This window comes from Triturus cristatus, chromosome 3_1, assembly GCF_964204655.1.
Source record: "Triturus cristatus chromosome 3_1, aTriCri1.1, whole genome shotgun sequence".
Taxonomy (NCBI): Eukaryota; Metazoa; Chordata; class Amphibia; order Caudata; family Salamandridae; genus Triturus; species Triturus cristatus.
This window is the reverse complement of record NC_140583.1, coordinates 705,300,092-705,323,582: the sequence shown is the minus strand read 5'-3', so window position 1 is coordinate 705,323,582 and position 23,491 is coordinate 705,300,092. Positions and strand designations below refer to the sequence as shown.

Sequence of the window (23,491 nt, the reverse complement as noted above, 5' to 3'; positions counted from 1 at the left end):
GTTTTCCAACAAAGATTTATCTAATTACTCTCCAGCTTGGATTGCTGAGGTAAAGAATTTAACTGACCCTCTTACAATTGTCTTCAGCCTTGCAGGAGCAAGCAGAAATGCCTCAAACCCAGCATCCTGAAAGGGCTTAATCAGTTGCCGCAGTTTCCATCGACTATCCACAGCAACATGACAAAAATCAGGGCGCACAAAAAAGGAAGACTCTTTATATTGCCTTCTAGCCTCGGGTCGGGATTTCTCAAATATAGCTTGTCTGAGCATGTAATTGCCAAAAAAAACAAAAAACGGCCCTTGGCTGGTTTAGATCTCTGCCAGAATTTTGTATTGAGTAAAAGGGAACTGGTGGACCCTCTGGACTTCCCGTTCCCATTCCCACCCTGTGAGCTCAGGGAAAGTTTCTTTCAAGAGATTTAAAATGAAATAATGAATGTCCTCCCCTTCAAGGTCTTCTTTTATCCCAAGGAAGCAAAGGTTATTCCTCCTCATATAGTTCTCCATATCTTCCAGTTTCCACATAGGATCAGTGAGTTGAGCGTTGTGAGTCTTAGTTTCCTCTTTAACATCAGACAGCTCCTTTTCGACCACCATTGTATTTTCTTCCAAAAAGTTAATCCGTTCATCAATATCTGCACACGTTAGACCAGCTTTCCGCACTGCCCCCTCCAGTTTTTTAGAACCATGCCTTGCCTTCTTTCCATCTGCCCGGGTCTCAGCACGATGTTCTTTTATAGATTCCAGAATCATGCTCAGAGCGGAATTCATATCTATTTTTCCCCTAGCCTGAGGTGCACCGGGGAAACATTCCACCTGTTCGGTTGTCAGTCCCGTTGGGCCAATTATCCTCATATGGGAATAGTCCCACTTCAAACCAGGACCAGCTGATTGCCTCCCGTTATTTTCTGAGACTAAATATAACCTTTAACCCCATTAGCGTTCATCCGATATTTCTGTCGCTTCAAGGCTGTCTTGGGTGCTTCAAGAGTGCTGGATCCTGACGAAGACATACTATCGTCATTCTCACTGTGGTCTGAATCAGATACACCTGATAGTGACTCCTCAGTAAGTGAGAAAAACGTATCTGCACCATCGGTGATTATATCACCGGCTCCAAAAGACAATTCTTCAGGACATGTTATACCTCCCACCTCCCCACAAGCTCCATCGGGTATCGGCGACGGCCCACAGATTTAGTGGTCAGGCAAAATCCCATTATCATCCTCCTTGTTGTTGCCATGTTCCGCTTCCTTTTCCATCCGGACATCTTTAATATTCCTGGCCATCTCGTTCTGAGCTTCCATGTATATTACTGGGTTTACCCCGTGACATCAGCCAGATCTACAGATCAGCCAACTCTGGGCCTGAGTGACCAAGGGGTTCAGTTATTTGCTCCTGAGTATCGTCCCTGGTTTAAAAAAAATCAGTGATGGCAGGTTGGGGTGGTATACAAAACGTATACGGATTATCCCCCTCTGAAGCTGCTGCCGCTTCTTCCAAGGCTTTTGTGTTCATACCTTTCCACCCAGCAGTATGCTCAGTCTGTATCATCTGTCTCCCTGCCCCTCCACACTCCACTTGCTTCTTAGCGTTGCGAGGCTCATTAGATTTACCTGCCGGTACACCAGAAACCAAGGTAGACTCCCATCTATTACCTTGAGACTGCTGCGTTTGCGGTGATTTTCTATTCACCACTTCCTTTATTTGCTTGGTTGTTTTAGGAGGCATCCTTCCAGATGCCAGACTGTAGCTCGTTATTGTGTTGAGATCCCTCAGAGTCAGCCTCTGTCCCAGCTTAGCTGCAGTTCTCACCCACGGTCTCAGGGTGGAGCACACTGCTCTCACCAGCGCATCGATCAGCTTCCTGCTGACACCCCTGCAGCTCCACTGCGTGGAGACGCCGTCCGAAGCCTCCTCTCGAGTCAGAAAATCGGGTTGGCTGCTCAGTCCCAGCCAGGACATCCGTGAATCGCTAACAGCCGGAGCGGGGCCCCTAAAGCCACGGAACGAAATCCGGTAAGTGTATGCCGTTATCTGTAGTCATTATGTTCAGCGGAGCACGGAGCTATGAAGAGGAGCTCGCTGCCGTAATCACGATGCCTCCATCTTGCTTCCCAGCCACACCCCAATAGTCGGTATCGCCCTCCTGATGATCTATTATTGTCAGATCGAGAGCCAAAACCGATTCATCTTTACTTTTTCCTGCTGAACTAGTTTTCGATTGTACAGTGTTTGCTGTGGTTTTGATCAACCAAGAGGTTTCCTGTCATATTTCTTTGGGTTCTAGTTCCATCTTTTTTAATTTCTCGGCTTCCAATGTGCTTTTCTTTGCCTTTTTTCTCTTTTTGATACTTACAGTTCTACTTCTGCCGTGTCTTTGGCTGCACATTCCTGTTTTTGATTTCCCATGCTGGATATGGCTTGTTGATGATGCGTTCTATTTCATGATTTCACTATTTGATCTTTTGCCCGAGCAGGGGTTTGGATGATGGAGCTACAGTACTCAATTTTTTGGGGAGTTTCTTGTATTTCGTTTTGCTGGTGACCTTGTCTTGCTGCTTGTGACCTTAGTTCCATCAATATATTGATGCGAAGCAATGATAAAACGAAGGGCTTGTCACCTAGGTTTGTGCACTGGCATATAACTTGCTGTGAATAATTGTGCTTTTGGGCTCTCTGAATCAGGTCATTTACTGCCTGTAACATCTTGTCAATGCCCACTATGTGCACTGCCAGGATGTTTAAGAGGTCCAACTGAAGGTCCTGTTTGTCAGCTTGATGGTGGATTGCTGACAACATTGCGTCCATAGTCGATAGAAGTGCCCCCCATGTGTTAGCTGGAACTTTCGCTGCCGGATCCTGGGTACTTTTATTTATTTTGAGAGAAGATCCTCTTCTACCTGTTGTCACTTGCTCCTCAAACTCTATCTTCCTAATTAGAGTTGTTGGGGATATATTTCCAAAGAGGATTTGATTTTTGTACAGCGAACTGCTGATGCCTGCCACAAATGGACTTAGGCTGATTGATGAATTGTCCATCTGTCTCCCTACCTCTCCCTGACAGACTAGCAGCGGGCCAGTAGGTAATTGATCTGGGATTGACTAGTCTCATGCGTGTGCATTATTGTTCTAAAAAAGTTATATTAGAGGTTGTTCCTGTGACTCCGGGGGTCCTAATGGTGCCTGATGATTGTCTGTTAGGGCCCTCATGCTTGAACAGTCCCAGCTCCCAAGATTGAGGAGAGATAATGACTCTCTTATACTTAAGTTGTAGACTTCTGCTGGTGTTGTGACTGTCTCAATTATTGCGATCCTTACGTAATTAGGTCTACAGTCGACTCCTTTTGACCTTGACCACTTGACTTAAGCTTTAGCTTAACTGTGCTTTTCGCTGTTAAAAAATCTGTTATCTTATATCCCTCCTTCTTTTTTGTTACTTCTGTCTTTGCTTTTTTCAGGACTGATGTTTGAGGGGGGATTTCAGCTCTTTTCCACAACCTGGACATGCCACTAATTCTGACATGGAGTCCGGCATGGGGGACTCTAGCCTTGCTCTCTTTATTTGTTTCTTTTTCACCTGACCTGGGCTCCCTCTACTTCTTCTGGAGCACATTGTATTTCTTTTTCCTCGCTCCCCTGTCTTCAAGCTTTTCCTGTGCCTGTGCTTCCTCTGATGGGGGACACTTTTCCCAGTAGAATTTTTGCTTACTTTGGTTTTGCTGGTTGCTGTTTGTTGTTTTTTGTGAGATTTTTTTTGTGTCCTTGTTGTTTTCGTTCGTCAAGCCATCCTCTAAGAGTGTATTCAATGTCTTCAATACTGGCTTGTTCCCCAAGATCAGCTATCTTCTGCCTGCACCACTGTTCTTGCCCCTTGCTCCTTGTCCGTTGTGAATTAATTCTTTCTTCTTGTGTCTGTTATTATCTTTTTGGCTGCTCTCTACTTATGCACCGGCCATGCCTGCCTAATACCGGCTGCTTCCCTGCAGGACAGGGTTCTGGCCTTTGCCGCTACAGGATGTACCTTGTCGTGCCTTGCCTCTTAGAGGAATGTTCTGGGCAAGGCGGACTGTGCTCACGGGTAGGGAACTAGATAATTAGCCACTCGCTATATATTCTGAATTACCCCAGTTTTCTCTGTGCTGTGATGGACAGACAGCTGCAGCACCTTCCTGACTCCTCGCTCCTTCCCACTGCTGCTACTGCTGAAATTAGGTGGTGATGCAGGTGGCGACACTGGTAATGGCTGCAAAGGGCCTGATGCTATCAGTCCGTCCCTTACTTGCAGTTTCCCCCATAGCAGTCAAGGCTGTTGTTGGACAGAGGATGGATCTAGGCAGGAGATGTGGTGGTGGCAGTGGGAGCGGGAAGAGCAGGAGGACTGAGCGGAAGCCTTCGGGCTGGCCCACAAGGCGTGCCCAGTCCTGTCTGGACCACTTCCACAGGGGCCCAGGCTCGCACTCTTCAGGAATCGCTAATCCCTCTGCGCTTTGTCATGCTTTGCTTCGCCTCAAATCTGTCCTTGTCTTTGTTTCCACTGCCCCCTGTCCTGGAGCCAGGACTCGCTCGCCACTCACACTGCACCAGACTGCCCTCTCTAGTCGCTCTGCTCCCTGCATCTCCTCTGCTCTCCTCAGTCCCCTTCAAAATGGCCAATAGCATATCTGGACACAAACTGGCTAAATATAGAATTATGTTTTACCCTACATTTCTCAAAACTACTGAACAGATTTGTACCAAATCACACAAAGCACAATCTGTGGACCAAGATCTAGCTTCCTGACAAATTTGGAATAATACCGTACAGCGGTTTTTGCTGTAGCCTTGTCTAATGAAGTCAATGGAAAATGCATGGGGATTTTTATTTTTCTTACCCCTCTGCTTGACAGATCACCCCAAAACGTTCCAGGAAGAAGATGAGGTGGATTAACTTTAAAAAAAAAACGTTTTGTGAAGATTCACAAACGGGGCCACAGTTATTAGCGAGCTAAACAGCGCTCTTTCTATGATAAAGCAACCCTAAATATAACTACCTAGTGGCGACACCCACTAGGTAATATATATATACATATATATCATCTAGTGACGGTTGGCAGTAAGTAGTTACAGTTAGGACTTAGTTTCCATAGACAAAGGGGCATATATATAATAACTGACGCATCCCTGCATATCAGCAGGGATGCGCCAGTTATTTTGCGCCCCAGCTCCGCCACCATGGATGCGCCGCATTTATAATGTCTGAACTGGGGTGGCAGAGTGGGCTAAAGAACGGTGATGGATTAAACCCAGATCAGTTGACTGGGGGTGAGTGCTTGCCATGTTCAACACTCCGTCCATCATTTCCTTTGGTTTTTGCTTTGTTCGCCATAAGTTGGCAGGGTATGCTCAGACGTGAGTCCCTTGCTCACTTTGCCACTTGATTCAAGCAAGCCTGGCTGAAGACGGCTGAAATGCCAGAAACCGGTCCTAGGAAACTTGTTTCCGGTCCAGGGAAGACATGGCTTGGCAGTTCGGGCTGGACTGTTCCCATGAGGCACAGGGTCAGACTTATTTGCATATGGCCATGTCTGAACTGGGGTGGCAGAGTGGGCTAAAGAACGGTGATGGATTAAACCCAGATCAGTTGACTGGGGGTGAGTGCTTGCAATGTTCAACACTCCGTCCATCATTTCCTTTGGTTTTTGCATTTATAATGCGGCGCACCATGGGGCAAAAATGGCACAGATGCGTCACGCATCTGTGCTGTAAAAGTGGCGCATTGCTGGAGTTGCGTCGCAAGCGCGACGCAGCTCCAGCAATGCTCTGGGGGGCCCTATCTGCACAATGCTGCGTCAATCCTTACGCCTGCTTCAAGCAGGCGCAGGGTTTTGACGCAGCATGGGCTCAAAAGTGACTGAGTGAAATCTTGTAGATTTCACTCAGCCACTTTTAGGAGGCGTTCCTGCGCCGGAACGCCCCCACCTGCCCTGGAACGCCTACATGTGGCGCAGGGCTTTACAACGTGACGCATCTCCCAGATGCGTCACGTTGTAAATACCCCGCACCATGCCGCAGGATTTGCGCCGCTGCTGCGTCACAATAGTGACGCAACGGTGGCGTAAATGAGGCGCAAGTCAAACATAAATCTGCCCCAAAGTGTTTTTGTTGTGCTAATAACTTAGACGGCTTTTGAAGAATCTTCACAAACACTTCAAAACTAGTTTGTCACTCACTTCAGCTGCTGTCTTCAAGAAGGGGCCAAGAAAAAGGGAGGGTGCCAAAACACTTTTTCCACATGCAATTCCCAAAGGGAAATTAGACACAACTACAGCCTGAAGGGCTGAATGGACTTACACCAAATGTGGCAGAAAGATAGATCTTTGTGCAGAAAGATCTCTTTTTGTAATTTGGTGTAAATCCATTCAGTAATTTTGGAGTTATTAAAGGAAAAAGATTTATAGATATCTAGGCTATAATTAACGCCACGGTGTACAAGTAGCATGATGTTTATTTCTGTGATAGCTGATTCATATGTACTGTATTATACAATGAAATGCTAATAAAAACGATTTAAAAAAAAAAATAATAATCTAGGGACGTGGGTCAATGGCAGCAGATCTGGGGATCCACACGCCACTAGCAATGTTGTGATTGGCTGTCCGCAACCTGGGAGGAAAGCCCTTTAATATTAATAGATCAGTACATGCTCATGGGGCCTGAAAATAAAAGTTAAAACTGATAAAATGGATCAGAGTAGAGGTACCCTAACCCCATTGGTGTGATAGAGGGGTTGGTGAGGGACCTCTTATGGGCAGGACATTTACCCCTAACCTTTTTTTTTACATGTGCGAGGAACCATGGATCCATCGCAGTGCCCAGCGCTGCCACCGTGTGACTCCACAATGGATCTACAGCTCCAGAGGCCAATAAAACAAAATATACCTACCCGCAACCCAATTGACAAACTCTGTCATGCCGCCATACTATTTACTCACATACACATTAATAGACTCATGCAGTCACTCACACGTCTACTCACAAACCAACAAAACCCCTCGCACATCCACTCACAAACCCATAGCCACTCGAAAACCCACATAGCCACATACATACCCACTCACAAACCCTTACAGCCAATCACACACCCACTCACAGATCCCTACAGGCACTTACACACTCACAAAATCGCACACCCCCTCACAGACCCATACAGTCACACACAGGCCCACTCACAGACCCTTACAGCCATTTACATATCCACCCATACACTCTCTCATACACTAATATAACCACTAACATATTCACTCACAGACCCACAAACCCACTCACACACCCACTCACACATGTGCACATATGCACTCACACACCCACTTACACACCCACATACCGACTTACACCCACACAAGCACTGACATACACACTCTCAGGCTCACACTTTCTTTGGGGGTTGGCCACAGGCCAGGTTGTGGACCAAGCTGCAACCCAGGTGTTGTGGCCAAATCCCCGCTACAAGCAGTGTGTGTTTGGTTATATGTGGGCCGTTGCCTGCAGACTAGGCCCTGCAGCCATGTGCAGAGTCTGTTGGATTATCATATGGTAATTAAATAATACTTTACACAAAAAAAAAAATCACTAAATAAATCAAAGGTTACAGGAAGCTACAGTTAGGTTCAGCTAGTACATACACAAAACCATATAAATTCAGAAGTAGTAGTTATATTTATGTTAAGAAATTTTAACTTGTGCTCTATAATAACTATAACTCGCACCCTCACCATGCAGTGCTAATTATCCCACATCAGTCATAACATGTTCTATGACATTATTGATAATATCGATGTAACATTTCTAATAAAAGTATTGATAAGAAAGCTGCTCATGGTGGAGGCGTGAGTTATAGTTACCTTAGGGCACGAGTTATAGTTTCTTGAGATAAGTATAACTATAGCTGCTGAAATTCGATGATTTTGCATGTGTAAAATCGGAACCTAATCATGCCTTTCCTGTAACCTTTGTTTTCTTCAGTAAATATATATATGTGTGTGTCTATGCGTATATATAAATATGTGTGTATGTGTAAATATATATATATAATATATATATATTATCTACTGGCGGTCGCCAGTAGATAGTTATAGTTAGGACCGTGTTTCCATAGGAAATCTCAAACTTCTATTTTGAATAACTTTGGCGCCGGTTGACGAATCCTCGCGAAATTTTCAAAACTAATGGGGTGCTCCGCTCAGCTCCTACCCTGAAAGTCTCGGGGGGATTCGTCAAGCGGGGGCCGAGAAAAAAGGGGGGTCCCAAAATGCGTTTTCCCCATGCATTTTCCCATAGGACATTTAGTCGAAGGTACAGCCCGAACGGCTGAACAGAATTACTTGAAATTTGGCAAAGAGGTAGTCCTCAGGTCAGGGATGTGCCTTTTGCATATATGGAGTCAATCCGTTCAGTAGTTCCTGAGAAAATCAAAAGTAAAATCATATATATATCTGGGCGGAGCCTAACCACACATCTCATTGTGAGATCTGATTGGCTGTCAGCACTTTATCCAAGAAGTGTTGGCAGCCATCTTGGGACCAATATCCATGATAGCACCTCATTAAAAAGCATTGCAGTTAATAGAAGGTTTTAAGACTTTAGTTACATTATAAATCATTTGTTGATGGTACCATACTCATTTTAGGAATTGTGGTATGTTCTAAGGTGATTTTACCATGTGAAAAAGCCTTCTGCTGGGATATCATGAATCACGTTTGAGAGAAAACTATTTTCACATGCTTTTCCCACAGAGGTTTGGAAGGTGATCTATAAGCTAAACTGAGAGCATATTTTCTGTAAATTCACATTATCTTTCTCAGTCATGTGAGAATGAAGTCTGACATTCTCAGTAAAACATGTACATCCAACAAGGGCAGAGACTGTCAGTTGATTCCTTTGTGTTCTACTGCAGCTTCCCAGAGTGTTCCAAAGAACAACTAGAGCGCTAACAGTCTTACTTATGACAAAGTTATGGCACACCTGAAGCCATCTTGATTGGAATAAAGTGGTAACATTTAAAACATTTAATTTAAAAAGGAACAAAATGAGAGGGTTCATTTTGCCATAGAATGTATGATTAGTGCTGCAGAAAGAACAATTAGGGCACATTTTGAGTGACTTCTCAAATCCTCTTCTATTTCATTAAAGAATTCTGACATGCAGACTGAAACATGCAGTTTCAATACCAGCAGCAGACTTCCCTGGTGAGCAGTAGCTTTACTACAGTGATCTAATGAGCAACTAGAGTGCTAACATTCTGAATTTATGGCAAATGTGTGACACATCTGAATGCCTTCTTCATTGAATCAAAGTAAAAAACTGACAGTATGCCTACTGAGGAGACTGCAGTAAATGAGGAAATTATGAATCTTCATAACAAGGTTCCCAAAGTGGCCACCAGAGACAAAAGAGCCCAAATGTAGCACAAATATCACCGAGATGTAGCCCAAGTATAGCCCAATGACAGAAATCCCAGAGTGTTAGAACAACTAGAGCGCTAACAGTCTTACTTATGACAAAGGTATGGCACACCTGAAGCCATCTTGATTGGAATAAAGTGGTAACATTTAAAACATTTAATTTGCAAAGGAACAAAATGAGGGGGTTCATTTTGCCATAGAAATTATGATTAGTGCTGCAGAAAGAAAACTTAGGGCACATTTTGACTTCTCAAATCCTCTTCCATTTCATTAAAAAGTTCTGACATGCAGACTGAAACATGCACTTTGAATACCAGCAGCAGACTTCCCTGGTGAGCAGTAGCTTTGCTACAGTGATCTAATGAGGAACTAGAGTGCTACCATTCAGAATTTATGGCAAATGTGTCACATCTGAATGCCTTCTTGATGGAACCAAAGTAAACAAGCATTGAAAATGCAATAGGTCTCGCCCTTGTTTCAGTTAAAGCAATTCTGTTTATAATTAGGTGGCTTTTTAGCTTTGCTTTTATTAGTGTTTTTCAAAATTTCATATACATATCATGCATATGTATGCATATATGTATATGTATATGTTTGCATGAATTTATATTTATATAGATATGCAGATTATATGTTTATATATGTATATATATATATATATATATGAAAAATATCCTCCTCCAAACGAAGAAGCAGAGACCTCACAGGGGAACGTTAGGAAGACCTTTAATATAGCAGATAATTAGGCATAATGCATTTTGGCTTACGAGCCTTCTTCAGATGCCGCCATGTTTAGGGTACTGCTCCACCCCACATTTAAATAGTACATGCCTCTCCCATAGGCGGTAGTCCGCTTGACCACAGGTCACATGGTAACAGCTTCGCCGGAGACTACAGTTCCCAGAAGGGAGCTGGATCAGGTAAGTGTTGCCTGGGGAGAGCTTTTCACGATGTTAACTCCTGTGGGCGTTGATGTCAACACAAAATGCGGAGTGTCTGATTAAAAGTCCCTGATGAAATATCAGCTGTCAGGCTTCCTCTGCTCCCCAAACGCTCAAGCCCCATATTCAAAGTCCAGCCGGACCGTAAATCAAAATTTAAGTAAACTTGATTACCCGTGAAGTCACGCGCTGCACAAGACAGCCACCCATGGCTTGGTCTGAGTTGCGGGGCGGGCCGGAATCCTTCCGATCCCTCGGACAAAGCAAGAACTGTAGCAGCAGGTACCAGCATTGATCCGGCCTCAAGTTGAACGGGGTCTCCCACGCGCCACTGGTAAGCGCGAAACTATGAAAAACATCCTCCTCCAAACGAAGAAGCAGAGACCTCACAGGGGAACGTTAGGAAGACCTTTAATATAGCCGTATCCCCAAACGCTCAAGCCCCATATACAAAGTCCAGCTGGGCCGTAAATCAAAATTTAAGTAAACTTGATTACCCGTGAAGTCACGCGCTGCACAAGACAGCCACCCATGGCTTGGTCTGAGTTGCGGGGCGGGCCGGAATCCTTCCGATCCCTCGGACAAAGCAAGAACTGCAGCAGCAGGTACCAGCATTGATCCGGCCTCAAGTTGAACCCACGTACCACTGGTAAGCGCAAAACTATGAAAAACATCCTCCTCCAAACGAAGAAGCAGAGACCTCACAGGGGAACGTTAGGAAGACCTTTAATATAGCAGATAATTAGGCATAATGCATTTCGGCTTACGAGCCTTCTTCAGATGCCGCCATGTTTAGGGTACTGCTCCACCCCACATTTAAATAGTACATGCCTCTCCCATAGGCGGTAGTCCGCTTGACCACAGGTCACATGGTAACAGCTCCGCTGGAGACTACAGTTCCCAGAAGGGAGCTGGATCATGTAAGTGTTGCCTGGGGAGAGCTTTTCACGATGTTAACTCCTGTGGGCGTTGATGTCAACACAAAATGCGGAGTGTCTGATTAAAAGTCCCTGATGAAATATCAGCTGTCAGGCTTCCTCTGCTCCCCAAACGCTCAAGCCCCATATACATAGTCCAGCCGGGCCGTAAATCAAAATTTAAGTAAACTTGATTACCTGTGAAGTCACGCGCTGCACAAGACAGCCACCCATGGCTTGGTCTGAGTTGCGGGGCGGGCCGGAATCCTTCCGATCCCTCGGACAAAGCAAGAACTGCATATATATATATACACATACATATATATAAATGCATATGCATATATATATGCATATATATATGTGCATATGTGTGCATGTACAGAGAGGTAGAGAGGTAGAGGTGTATAGGTAGAGGTATAGAGGTAGAGAGGTAGAGGTAGAGATGTAGAGAGTAGTAGAGAGAGAGGTAGAGAGTAGAGAGCGAGTAATATGGAGTAGAGAGTGAGTAGTAGAGAGTAGTAGAGAAAGTATCAGAGAGTGAGTAGTAGAGAGTAGTAGAGTGAGTAGTAGAGAGTGAGTAGTAGAGAGTAAGTATTAGAGAGTGAGTAGTAGAGAGTAGCAGAGAGTGAGTAGTAGAGTGAGTAGTAGAAAGTAGTAGAGAGTAGTAGAGAGTGAGTAGTAGAGAGTAGTAGAGAGTGAGTAGTAGAGAGTGAGTAGTAGAGAGTAGTAGAGAGTGAGTAGCAGAGTGAGTAGTAGAGAGTAGTAGAGAGTGAGTAGTAGAGAGTAGTAGAGAGTGAGTAGTAGAGAGTCGTAGAGAGAGTAGTAGAGAGTGAGTAGTAGAGAGTAGTAGAGAGTGAGTAGTAGAGAGAGAGTAGTAGAGAGTAGTAGAGTAGTAGAGCGTGAGTAGTAGAGAGTGAGTAGTAGAGAGTAGTGGAGTAGTAGAGAGTGAGTAGTAGAGAGTAGTAGAGAGTGAGTATTAGAGTGAGTACTAGAGAGTAGTAGAGAGTGAGTAGCAGAGAGCAAGTAGTAGAGAGTGTGTAGTAGAGAGTGAGTAGTAGAGAGTGAGTAGTAGAGAGAGTAGTAGAGAGTGAGAAGTAGAGAGAGTAGTAGAGTAGTAGAGAGTGAGTAGTAGAGTGAGTAGTAGAGAGTAGTTGAGAGCGAGTAGTAGAGAATCAGTAGTGGAGAGTGAGCAGTATAGAGTAGTAGAGAGTGAGTAGTAGAGAGTAAGTAGTACAGAGTGAGTAGTACAGAGTGAGTTGTATAGAGTAGTAGAGTGAGTAGTAGAGAGTGAGTAGTAGAGAGAGAGTAGTAGAGAGAGAGTAGTAGAGAGTGAGTAGTAGAGTAGTAGAGAGTGAGTGGTAGAGAGTAGGAGAGAGTAGTAGAGTGAGTAGTAGAGAATAGTAGAGAGTGAGTAGTAGAGCGAGTATTAGAGAGTAGTAGAGTAGTAGAGAGTGAGTAGTAGAGAGTGAGTAGCAGAGAGAGTAGTAGAGAGTGAGTAGTAGAGAGTAGTAGAGAGCGAGTAGTAGAGAGTGAGTAGTGGAGAGTGAGTAGTAGAGAGCGAGTAGTAGAGAGTGAGTAGTAGAGAGTGAATAGTAGAGAGTGAGTAGTAGAGAGAGTGTAGTAGAGAGTGAGTAGAAGAGAGTAGTAGAGTGAGTAGTAGAGAGTGAGTAGTAGAGAGTAGTAGAGAGTAGTAGAGAGAGAGTAGTAGAGAGTGAGTAGTAGAGAGAGAGTAGTAGAGTAGTAGAGTGAGTGCCAGAGAGCAGCATAGAGTAGTAGAGTGAGTAGTAGAGAGTAGTAGAGAGTGAGTGGTAGAGAGTGAATAGTAGAGAGTAGTAGTAGAGAGTAGTAGTGAGAGAGAGTAGTAGAGAGTGTAGTAGAGAGTGAGTAGTAGAGAGTAGTAGCGAGTGAGTAGTAGAGAGTGGTAGAGAGTGAGTAGTAGAGTAGTAGAGAGTGAGTGGTAGAGAGTAGTAGAAAGTAGTAGAGTGAGTAGTAGAGAGTGAGTAGTAGAGAGTGAATAGTAGAGAGTAGTAGAGAGTGAGTAGTAGAGAGTAGTAGAGCATGAGTAGTAGAGAGTGAGTAGTAGAGAGTGAGTAGTAGAGAGTAGTAGCGAGTGAGTAGTAGAGAGTGAGTAGTAGAGTAGTTGAGAGTGAGTAGTTGAGAGTGAGTAGTAGAGAGTGAGTAGTAGAGAGTAGTAGAGTAGTAGAGAGTGAGTAGTAGAGAGTAGTAGAGAGTGAGTAGTAGAGAGTGAGTAGTAGAGAGAGAGTAGTAGAGAGTAGTAGAGAGTCAGTAGTAGAGTAGTAGAGATTAGTCAGTCAGTGTCAGTCAATGTCAGTCAATGTCAGTCAGTCAGTGTCAGTCAGTCAGTGTCAGTCAATGTCAGTCAATGTCAGGTAGTCAGTGTCAGTCAATCAGTGTCAGTCAGTGTCAGTCTATCAGTGTCAGTCAGTCAGTGTCAGTCAATCAGTGTCAGTCAATCAGTGTCAGTCAATCAGTGTCAGTCAGTGTCAGTCAGTCAGTGTCAGTCAGTCAGTGTCAGTCAGTCAGTGTCAGCTAGAGCAGCTCTGCTGACCTGGTTCTCTGGCTCTAAAGCAGCTCTGCTGACCTGGTTCTCTCTCTCTAAAGCAGCTCTGCTGACCTGGTTTCTATGGCTCTACAGCAGGTCTGCTGACCTGGTTCTCTGGCTCTAGAGCAATTCTGCTGACCTAGTTCTTATGCTACAGAGCAGCTCTGCTGATCTAGTTCTCTGGCTCTACAACAGCTCTGCAGACCTGGTTCTCTGGCTCTAAAGCTGCTCCGTCGACCCAGTTCTATGGCTCTGAAGCAGTTCTGCTGACATGGTTCTCTGGCTCTATAGAAGCTCTGCTAACCTGGTTCTCTCCCTCTAAAGCAGCTCTACTGGCCTGGTTTCTCTGGCTCTGCAGCAGCTCTGCTGACCTGGTTCCCTGGCTCTAAAGCAGCTCTGCTAACCTGGTTCTCTGGCTCTAAAGCAGCTCTGCTGGCCTGGTTCTCTGGCTCTAAAGCAGCTCTGCTGACCTGGTTCTCTCCCTCTAAAGCAGCTCTGCTGACCTGGTTTCTCTGGCTCTACAGCAGCTCTGCTGACCTGGTTCTCTGACTCTAGAGCAGCTCTGCTGACCTAGTTCTTAGGCTCTAGAGCAGCTCTGCTGACCTAGTTCTTAGGCTCTAGAGCAGCTCTGCTGACCTGGTTCTCTGGCTCTACAGCAGCTCTGTTGACCTGGTTTTCTGCACTCACGACGCACGCACCCGACTTCGCGAAAATATATTTAAAAATGATATAAGTTTCTTATAAGTACAAAGATATTATTTTGATGAATATCTTACATAATCTCTTGCCTTAATATGTATATTAAAGACACATACATATCATTTTGTAACATAATTTTTTTTGCGGGAGTCGCGCACCCAGCGCGCCCCAGCACGTATATGATGTCACGCAGGACCCGCAAGTGCGCAAACATCTCGTACCGTAATGCGCATGTGTCGCAAATGCACGGGAGCAGGAGTCGCAGACTGGTCACATACCAATCACGCATATCACGTGATATTAAATGTATATGATGTAACTGAAAAACACGCAGCCGTCGCACACCATACGCGGATCCTTCATGACTTTTCTAAAATGGCGGCTAGAACGCGCCCACCCACCGTGATGTGTACACTTTGAGGGCGCGACTGCGAAAAAAATGGGATTTTTTTTTAAAGAAAATGATATAAATATATTAAAATAAAAAATGAAAACAAGAAAATTAATCAATGTTTCAGTTTTTATTAAAAAATGTTTTTTTTGCAATTTTCAGAAAACTATATGTTATTTAATGAATAAAATATTTATAAATAAACAGTTAAAAAACTGTAGAAAATCAGTACAAAAAAATAGATATAACTACTATCACACTTAAAAGTTAGTATTTAAAAAACCTTTGAAATTCACTGAAAAAAACCATAGGTTTCAGAGACGTTATAGTTAGAAATTAGCATTTAAAAAACCTTAGAAATTCACAGAAAAATCCATAGGTTTCAGGGGTGTTATAGTTAGCTGCCCATTTCACTCGTACAAAACCATAGAAATTCCTCCGTTATAGTTAGTTCTGCTAACTATAACTCACGCGCCCGCAATGCACTGCTGATGATGTCACATATTGCATCATTCATGACATGGTCAGTGACATCACTGATGACATCTCAAATGACATCACTGATGACATCATCCACTTGACAATCCGATACACCACATAATACACTAGTATAACCTTTTATCACTCACTGTAAAATACAGAGTACCATATTTGAAACCATTGACACACCAATACCAGTTACTACATACCCACTCACTGATTCCTAAGTCTACACACACAACTACCCATTCAACAACAGAATCATCTATACATGCAGTCATTAATTATTAGAACACTATCAAATGCACTTATACACATATATAGACATTGACACATCAGCAGTCATCTTAGTCGGTTATGCAGTCATCCTACTCACTCATGAAAAAAATGTATCGCACTTAAATTTACTCACTTACACAATTATCCAATGATGCCTCCTTTATTCAAACACATAGTGACTCATCGTTAATATGTTAAAAAAGCACCATTACAATTATACACTCATTCATATATTTACTCTCACAATCACTGACTCTTACACAAACTTATTTATATTCACCAGCTCTCACATACAATGCCTTTTACTTTTTTTACTTTGTTGAAGATGTACAACTAAAACATATATTCGCTCACCAACACACAAATAAATACACTCAGTCACCCAAACAACTGTTTCCACATGCACTCTTAAACCCATATACCTAGTCAATCAACCATTCACACATCTATGCATAGAGTTACACTCACCCCATCCAACCACACACAAACTCAGTGTCCCATACAAATACTCACCCAACTAATCAATAACTAATATACACACTCATGTAGTTAGTGACCAACTGAGGCAGCATGTTATACAACAACAGAGACAGTGCTGCACACATTCATATAGTTTAGTTACTAATCCATGTATTAAGTGAGACACTTTGAATTACTCACTTAAAAAGACAGTCAGACAGCTACTAAATCCTCCATCCAGACAGTTATATATCCACTCAATCTTCAATACAGATTGGTATATATATAATACATATTTAAATTTCAAACTAAACCACATTCAGTGGATGATGTCATCAGTGATGTCATCAGTGATGTCCTTTGAGATGTCATCAGTGATGTCACTGATCATGTCATGAATGATGCAATATGTGACATCATCAGCAGTGCATTGCGGGCGCTTGAGTTATAGTTAGCAGAACTAACTATAACGGAGGAATTTCTATGGTTTTGTACGAGTGAAATGGGCAGCTAACTATAACACCCCTGAAACCTATGTTTTTTTCTGTGAATATATATATATATATATATATATATATATATATATATATATATATATTACCTACTGGCGGTCGCCAGTAGGTAGTTATAGTTAGGACCACGTTTCCATAGGAAATCCGCAACATTCTATTTTGAATAACTTTGGCGCCGGTTGACGAATCCTCGCGAATTTTTCAAAATAGGTGGGTCGCTACGCTCCGCTCCTACCCTGAAAGTCTCGGGGGGATTCGTCAAGCGGGGGCTGAGATAAAAGGGGGGTCCCAAAACGCGTTTTTCCCATGCATTTTTCCATAGGACCTTTAGACACAGCTACAGCCCGAACGGCTGAACAGAATTACTTGAAATTTGGCAGCGAGGTAGTCCTCAGGTCAAGGAAGTGCCTTTTGTAGGTTTGGTGTAAATCTGTTCAGTAGATTCTGAGAAAATAGCCTTTAAATCAATATATATATCTGTGGCAGCTTACGGTGCGCTTACGGTGCGCTTACCGTACGCGTACGGTGGCGTGCGCGAGCGCGATTCTGATTGGCCCTTAGATCTTAGTAAACATTCGAATCGGTCGAAACCAGGAAGCGGCGGCCGCCATTTTCTCTCTCGCACTCTGACAGGGGGTTGAAAAACAAAGTGCAAATCATGTAAAGGGGCTGTTTACACAGCTCCCAAGCACCTAGCCATGTCGAGGGAGTCCCCAACGATCCCCCAAGTGAAAAAAGGCAATTTTAATTTTTTTGAAAATTTCGCCGATTACGCTTACCATACGCGTACGGTAAGAAATAATAATAAAAAAAAAAAAAATATCCACATTCTCCCCACCCCGTGTGCAAAAGGTGCCCGAAGGGCACCTTTTGTGCATGGTTCATCAGAGATAAACAAAACATATATTTTACCTGTCACAACGATGCTCATCATATGACCTCCATGTGCGCACGGTGCGCGAAGCGCATCGTGCGTTCATGGCCCATCTAGCGTAACGTGGGCACGCGGTGGGCGAAGCGCACCACGTGCTCACTGTGCGCGCAAGGTGCGCGAAGCGCACCGTGCGCGCACGGAACGAACTGCGTTAAGTGGGCGCGCACGCCACAAATGGCGTAAAGTAACTTAGCATTTAAAAAACCGTACAAATTCACTGAAAAAACCATAGGTTTCACACACGTTATAGTTAGGAATTAGCATTTAAAAAACCTTGCAAATTCACTGAAAAAAACATAGGTTTCACACATGTTATAGTTAGCTGGACATTTTACTGATAAAAAACCAATGAAATTCCCCCGTTATAGTTACTGTAGGCAACTATAACTCACGCGACCGTAATCCTCTGCTGATGACATATGTGTCTTTATGAAAAAAAATATTTGTAATATATGTATAGCTAAAATTTAATGGAAGAAGACATGGGCAAATAAGTGTCTAAATACAGTATTAGCATCAGCAGAGGATTGCGGTCGCGTGAGTTCTAGTTGCCTACAGTAACTATAACGGGGGAATTTCATTGGTTTTTTATCAGTAAAATGTCCAGCTAACTATAACATGTGTGAAACCTATGGTTTTTTCAGTGAATATATATATATATATATATATATATATATATATATATATATATATATATATATATATATATATATATATATATTCACTGAAAGAAATCAGTGGCTACAGGGACGTTACAGTTAGGAAATGGAATTTAAAAAAACCCTGAGAAATTCACTGAAAAAAATGACCATGTCATGAGTGATGTAATGTTCGAGGTCATAACCAGTGCATTATGGGGGCATGAGTTATAGTTAGCACACCTAAATATAACTGCTCAACTTCTCAGGTTTTGTAAGAGTGAAATATCAGCATAACTATAATGTCCCTGTAATGGGTTTTTTTTTCAGTGAATTCCTAAGGTTTTTAAAATGCTAATCCTACCTATAATGTCCCTGCAACCTTTCATTTTTTTACTGAATTTCTAAGGTTATTTTTCAATTCTATTTCTTATTTGCAACATCCATTTTTTTAAAGTGAGCTTCGAAAATGTTTGTATTTTTGTTCTATAATTGGATATTGTACATTAGAAATATATTATATACCACTAATTTTTTTATATGGAATGTGTTTATCAGAAAGTACATTAATAACGTTTTTAATCATAAGAATTTTTTGAGCCAGCACAACATTGTCACATTTACTGTGGAGAATCTGTGATCATCAAATGTGTTTCACATACTAAAATACACTTAAAGACATTTTTTTAAATAAAGTTTAAGTTTAGATATTTAGTAAAATATAGTTGTAACTTTTTTTGTGATCAATTTGTGGAGAAAACCATCTTTACACAAAAAAATGTATATTCACAACTACCAACGTCGTTGTGGTGAGCACGTGTTTTGTGCACAAAGTGTACAGCATATATAGACACATTCTACAGTGCATTTAACAGTAGAGCTTTATTAGTATACTTTTCAAATTCATATTTTTGTCGTGAGTTTCCTGAAAAATCGTCTTCAAAGACAATTTTAAGTGTTTGCGGTGGTGCCGGGCATCGCAATGACGTTGGTACTCGCAAAAGATTGCATGATGCACATATTTTAAGGGACATTTGAGCATAGGCACATATTTAGAAACTATAAAAAATAATATTTATATATTTATTTTACTGTAAATTATTTTTTCTTCCCATTTTTGATAACCGCGATGACGTTGGTTGTCGCGAACATCATGTGATCGGAACATACAATAATCTCATTGGATAACACACTTTTCATCTATCCTAACAGGAGGACTCTGCCCATATCTTTTTTCTGGAACCTTCATTTCATTCTAGCAGCATTGAGAACGGGTGGCGGATGTTGGTGAGAGAGAAAAGTTGCAATTTCAGAAGTTTTGAAGTTGTACATGGCTACAGAAGATGCAGAAGAGGAGCAGGTGATTCAGGAGGCACAAGAGGACGTTCAGGAAATCTATGGAGAAGATTGAGATAATGAAGAATGTCCGCAAAAGAAGACCAGCATTGCCTAGGGAGTCTAAAACTGTGGCAAAATTGGTAAAATGCTCTCTTTGTGAAAAAGTTTTATCTAGAGGTCCCAATAAAAAATATAGCTGTGGCACAACATTGATGCTTTACCACCTTAAAACGTATCATAGCAACTAATTTAAGATAGCAATGTGACAAAGAGAACATGCAGGTCCTTCAACAGCAGTGCCCAGAAAATCTTCACCTGGCCAGAAGATTCCTGTGGAGGTGGAAAATCAAAGGGGAGAAATGGCTCCAGAGTTCACTCATGTTGCCATGTACTGAATGGACTGTGGGATAATTCTAAGTGCAGGAGAACAGATCATCTCAGCTAAGCATGCTGCAGCCAAAAACCACAAATGTTAATTTTGTTTTCAAATTTAGTTTCTGCATTTTTTCTTGAGAGCAACTTCTAATTTTACAACCTGTTGTTCCTGATTATTCTGCATCACAAAGACAAAAAAAGCTTTAAAAAACTGTTGAAAAAAGAAACAAGTTTCTTTTTAGAACCGTATTTTATGGTTAAAAAAGAAAAACTGTCTGGGTTATTGAGTTCATAAGTAGTGCATGGGTGATTGGATGAGTGTAAGATTAGTGCCTGGTGATTGCATGAGTGTATGAGTAGTGCCTGGGTGAATAGATGAATGCAAGTGTGGAGCCTGGTTGATTGCATGAGTGCAAAGGTAGTGCCTGGGTGATTGTACGACTGTATGAGTAGTGCCTAGATGATTGCGTGAATGGATGAGTGCATGGGTAGTACCTGGGTGATTGGATGACTGCATGTGTAGTGCCAGGGTAATTGGATGAATGCATGGGTAGTGTCTGGGTGATTAAATAGGTGCATAGGTAGTGTTTGAATGAATAGATGAGTGGAAGGTTTTCATTTTTTTAAATCTATGTAAAAAGCTTTGTATAGCGCGAACATGACCCTAGAGGGTATCAGAGTGCTTTACATTATAGGGTAGGTAGGTTACAGTTGTAAGAATAGATACTCATCACATATATGAGAGTATCATGGTAAAACTGGTATCTATGGTTGCACATCAATGTAGTAGTCATACGCAGTATCAGAATAATAGGCAGATAAATAAACAACAAGACATAATGTATAGTAGTGCACATAAAAGAGTTATTGATGATGTTGTGAAAGGAAATGCATTTGCAGATAAGACAGCTAAGGAGACAGCCACATCGAAGTTGAAAAAGATGTCTGTGGCGGGCCCAGCTAGGTAGGTGCCCGAGAATGGGATGTTTGAGGACACACTAGCCAATGTTAAGGAGATTCAGAGTTTAGCGACAGTGGAGGAGTTGGCAGTATGGCAGGAGAAAACAGGGTGTCTAGATGACAAGGGATGTTGGACTGATTTGTCTGAGAAACAGAGGTGGATGTTACCAAATGCAAATGTACTTCCTGTGGTTACTACGGCACATGGTCCACCTCATATTAGCGCTAAGGGTATTTGCAAATGGCTAGATCCTGTGTGGAACAATGATAATATCACAAAGGTTGCTTCACACTTGGTGAAATACAGTATGATCTGTCTTAGAAACAATCCTGTGAAGGGTACCCCTACATCTTCTGGTAAGTTTGCACCTCTCTCCTTCCCTTTTGAGGTACTTCAAATGGACTATATAGCATTGCCATGGGTTATCAATTTGAAATACATGCTAGTGGTAATTTGTGCTTTTAGTAAGTGGACTGAGGCTTACCCCACAAAAGAAAACACCGCCATGGCAGCGGTAAAGGCCCTTATTAAGGAGTTTTTCCCTCGTTACGGCTTGCCCCGCTTGATCTGGAGTGACAATGGAAGTCACTTCAGCGCCAAATTGATCCAGCTGATATGCGACGGCTTGCATATTCGGCAAAAGTTTCATGCAGCTAACCACCCCCAGTCAGCAGGTTTAGTTGAGAAGTACAATGGTACTCTCAAGTTAAAGTTGGAAAAGGTGAAGGAGAGTACTGGGTTGCAATGGCCAGATGCATTACCCTTTGCTTTGCTGTCCACTAGAATGACTGCCCATTCCAGGACCGGATTATCTCCTTATGAGGTAGTTTTCGGTCATCCAGCGAATGTGTGGGGTGTCCCTGGACCAAAGAGATTTTCCGATATTGAGTACCCTTTGTTGGTTGACTATTTGTATGAACTTACTATAAGCTTACGTTCTATTCATCAACAGATACACAAGGCACTATCTCCAGCACCTGAGGGGCCTGGGTACACGATTCAGCTTGGTGACTATGCACTGACTCGAAGCTTTCAAAGAAGGTATGGCTTGGAGCCAAGATAGAAGGGCCCTTACTTGGTCTTTCTCACCACGAGGACAGCGGTGAGAGTGGAAGGTCGGAAGACTTTGGTGCATGCCTCTCACTGTAAGAGAGTGCCTCTGCCCCTGCCCTACAACGCCTGAGTGGGAGAGGACATTGGAGACCACAAAACTGAAAAGGTTCTGCAATTCATTCTGTTCTCGGATGCTCAATTGTTTTGGACGCAAACAGAGGCAGAAAATGATGCTGTGTTAAACGAAGCAGTTCCCCCAGAAATAAGGGCTGCTCACGGTCCCACCTTGTCTGATCTCCCAGAACCTGAGTCCCAGTCCTCAACTTCTCCTGAATTTCAGATTCTTCTTCGAGATGTGACAGTGCCTGGAAAAGACAGGTATAATTTGAGTCCTCGACGGAAAGGTAGTGTGCCAAAAGAAAAGTGTGAGTAGTTAGGGATGGACTTCATTGCATAAGACAAGTAAAAAGGTCCTATGTTTTGCATCTTCCTATTAGATTAGGGATCAGAAGATTGGTGCACTGCCAGTGACGCAGGACAGGATAAGTTGAGGGTATCTTCCAATGAGGGAGAGTGCCCTATCCTAAGAACAGTGAACAATTGCCAACAAGCTGCAAGGGTGTGGCTCCACCACTGCATGCTCAATAGCACCACCACTTAACACGGACCCTGATTCTTGACCCTTTTGGTGTCTCTCTTTTTTTCCCTTATTTTTTGTTTTTTTGTGTGCCATATGCCATCATTGCCTCTATCTCAAGTCGTTTTTTCTTTGACGCTTTAATCTGTAAACATAATTATAGAAAAATTGATTTTTGTGGTCGCCCTCTTGCAGTAGATGAACAAGGTCTTGTTGCTCTAGGCCCAGGGCGGGTTGGTTTCCAATGGTTGCTCAGGAAAAAAATCTTTTGGGTTGTAGCTATACTACTGTTCCCATTGGGGGTGGGGGGCTGTTATGGGTAATGGAGTGCTCTGGGATTACATACTTATTTGTCTTGTATCAAGCGGTTCCCTCGGATCGCCAGAAGCGCACTATGCACAGTAATGTTTTTCTGGATACCCATCGAAAATTCTTTGCGATAACACAGCTTGTTATCCTACTGATTCTGTTATAAGTTTATGGACAGCTTATCCCCTATCACTGGTAAATTACACATATGTTCGTCCCCCCACCTTCGTAGTGGTAAAAGGTGAATTTGGTTTGGGATACCCTGGACCTTATCCATATTATAAAAAACCAAGAGGTACAGGATATCCGGGCTGTATGCCCGAAATGTATTGTGGTGATCAATATTTGAGTAAAAGGAATATCAATCTGAAAGGATGGCATTATCAAGATCTGACTGTCACTCAATAGGCAGGAATTTATCCTGCATATTGTCCTGAATTAAATAGTACTGACACTTATTTGTATCTTAACTTTTCTGGAGAAATAGTATACAAAAATGTCCTATGTCTAGGAAAAAAGGATGACCCTAGTATGAAAGGAATGAGCACTAGATATACTCCAT

At 42.7% G+C, this 23,491-nt stretch overlaps 1 protein-coding gene and 1 long non-coding RNA gene across 2 annotated transcripts in view; one reads left to right on the top strand and one right to left on the bottom strand.

The window, feature by feature from the left end:
• LOC146860824 (sperm-specific sodium:proton exchanger-like) overlaps positions 1–23,491 on the bottom strand; it is a 4,630,975-nt gene that overhangs the window by 2,826,338 nt on the left and 1,781,146 nt on the right. The window lies entirely within an intron of this gene.
• On the top strand, positions 1,882–22,634 carry LOC146860827 (uncharacterized). The gene is made up of 2 exons (XR_014978872.1): positions 1,882–2,019; positions 19,469–22,634. It is a non-coding gene; the product is annotated as an uncharacterized LOC146860827 (long non-coding RNA).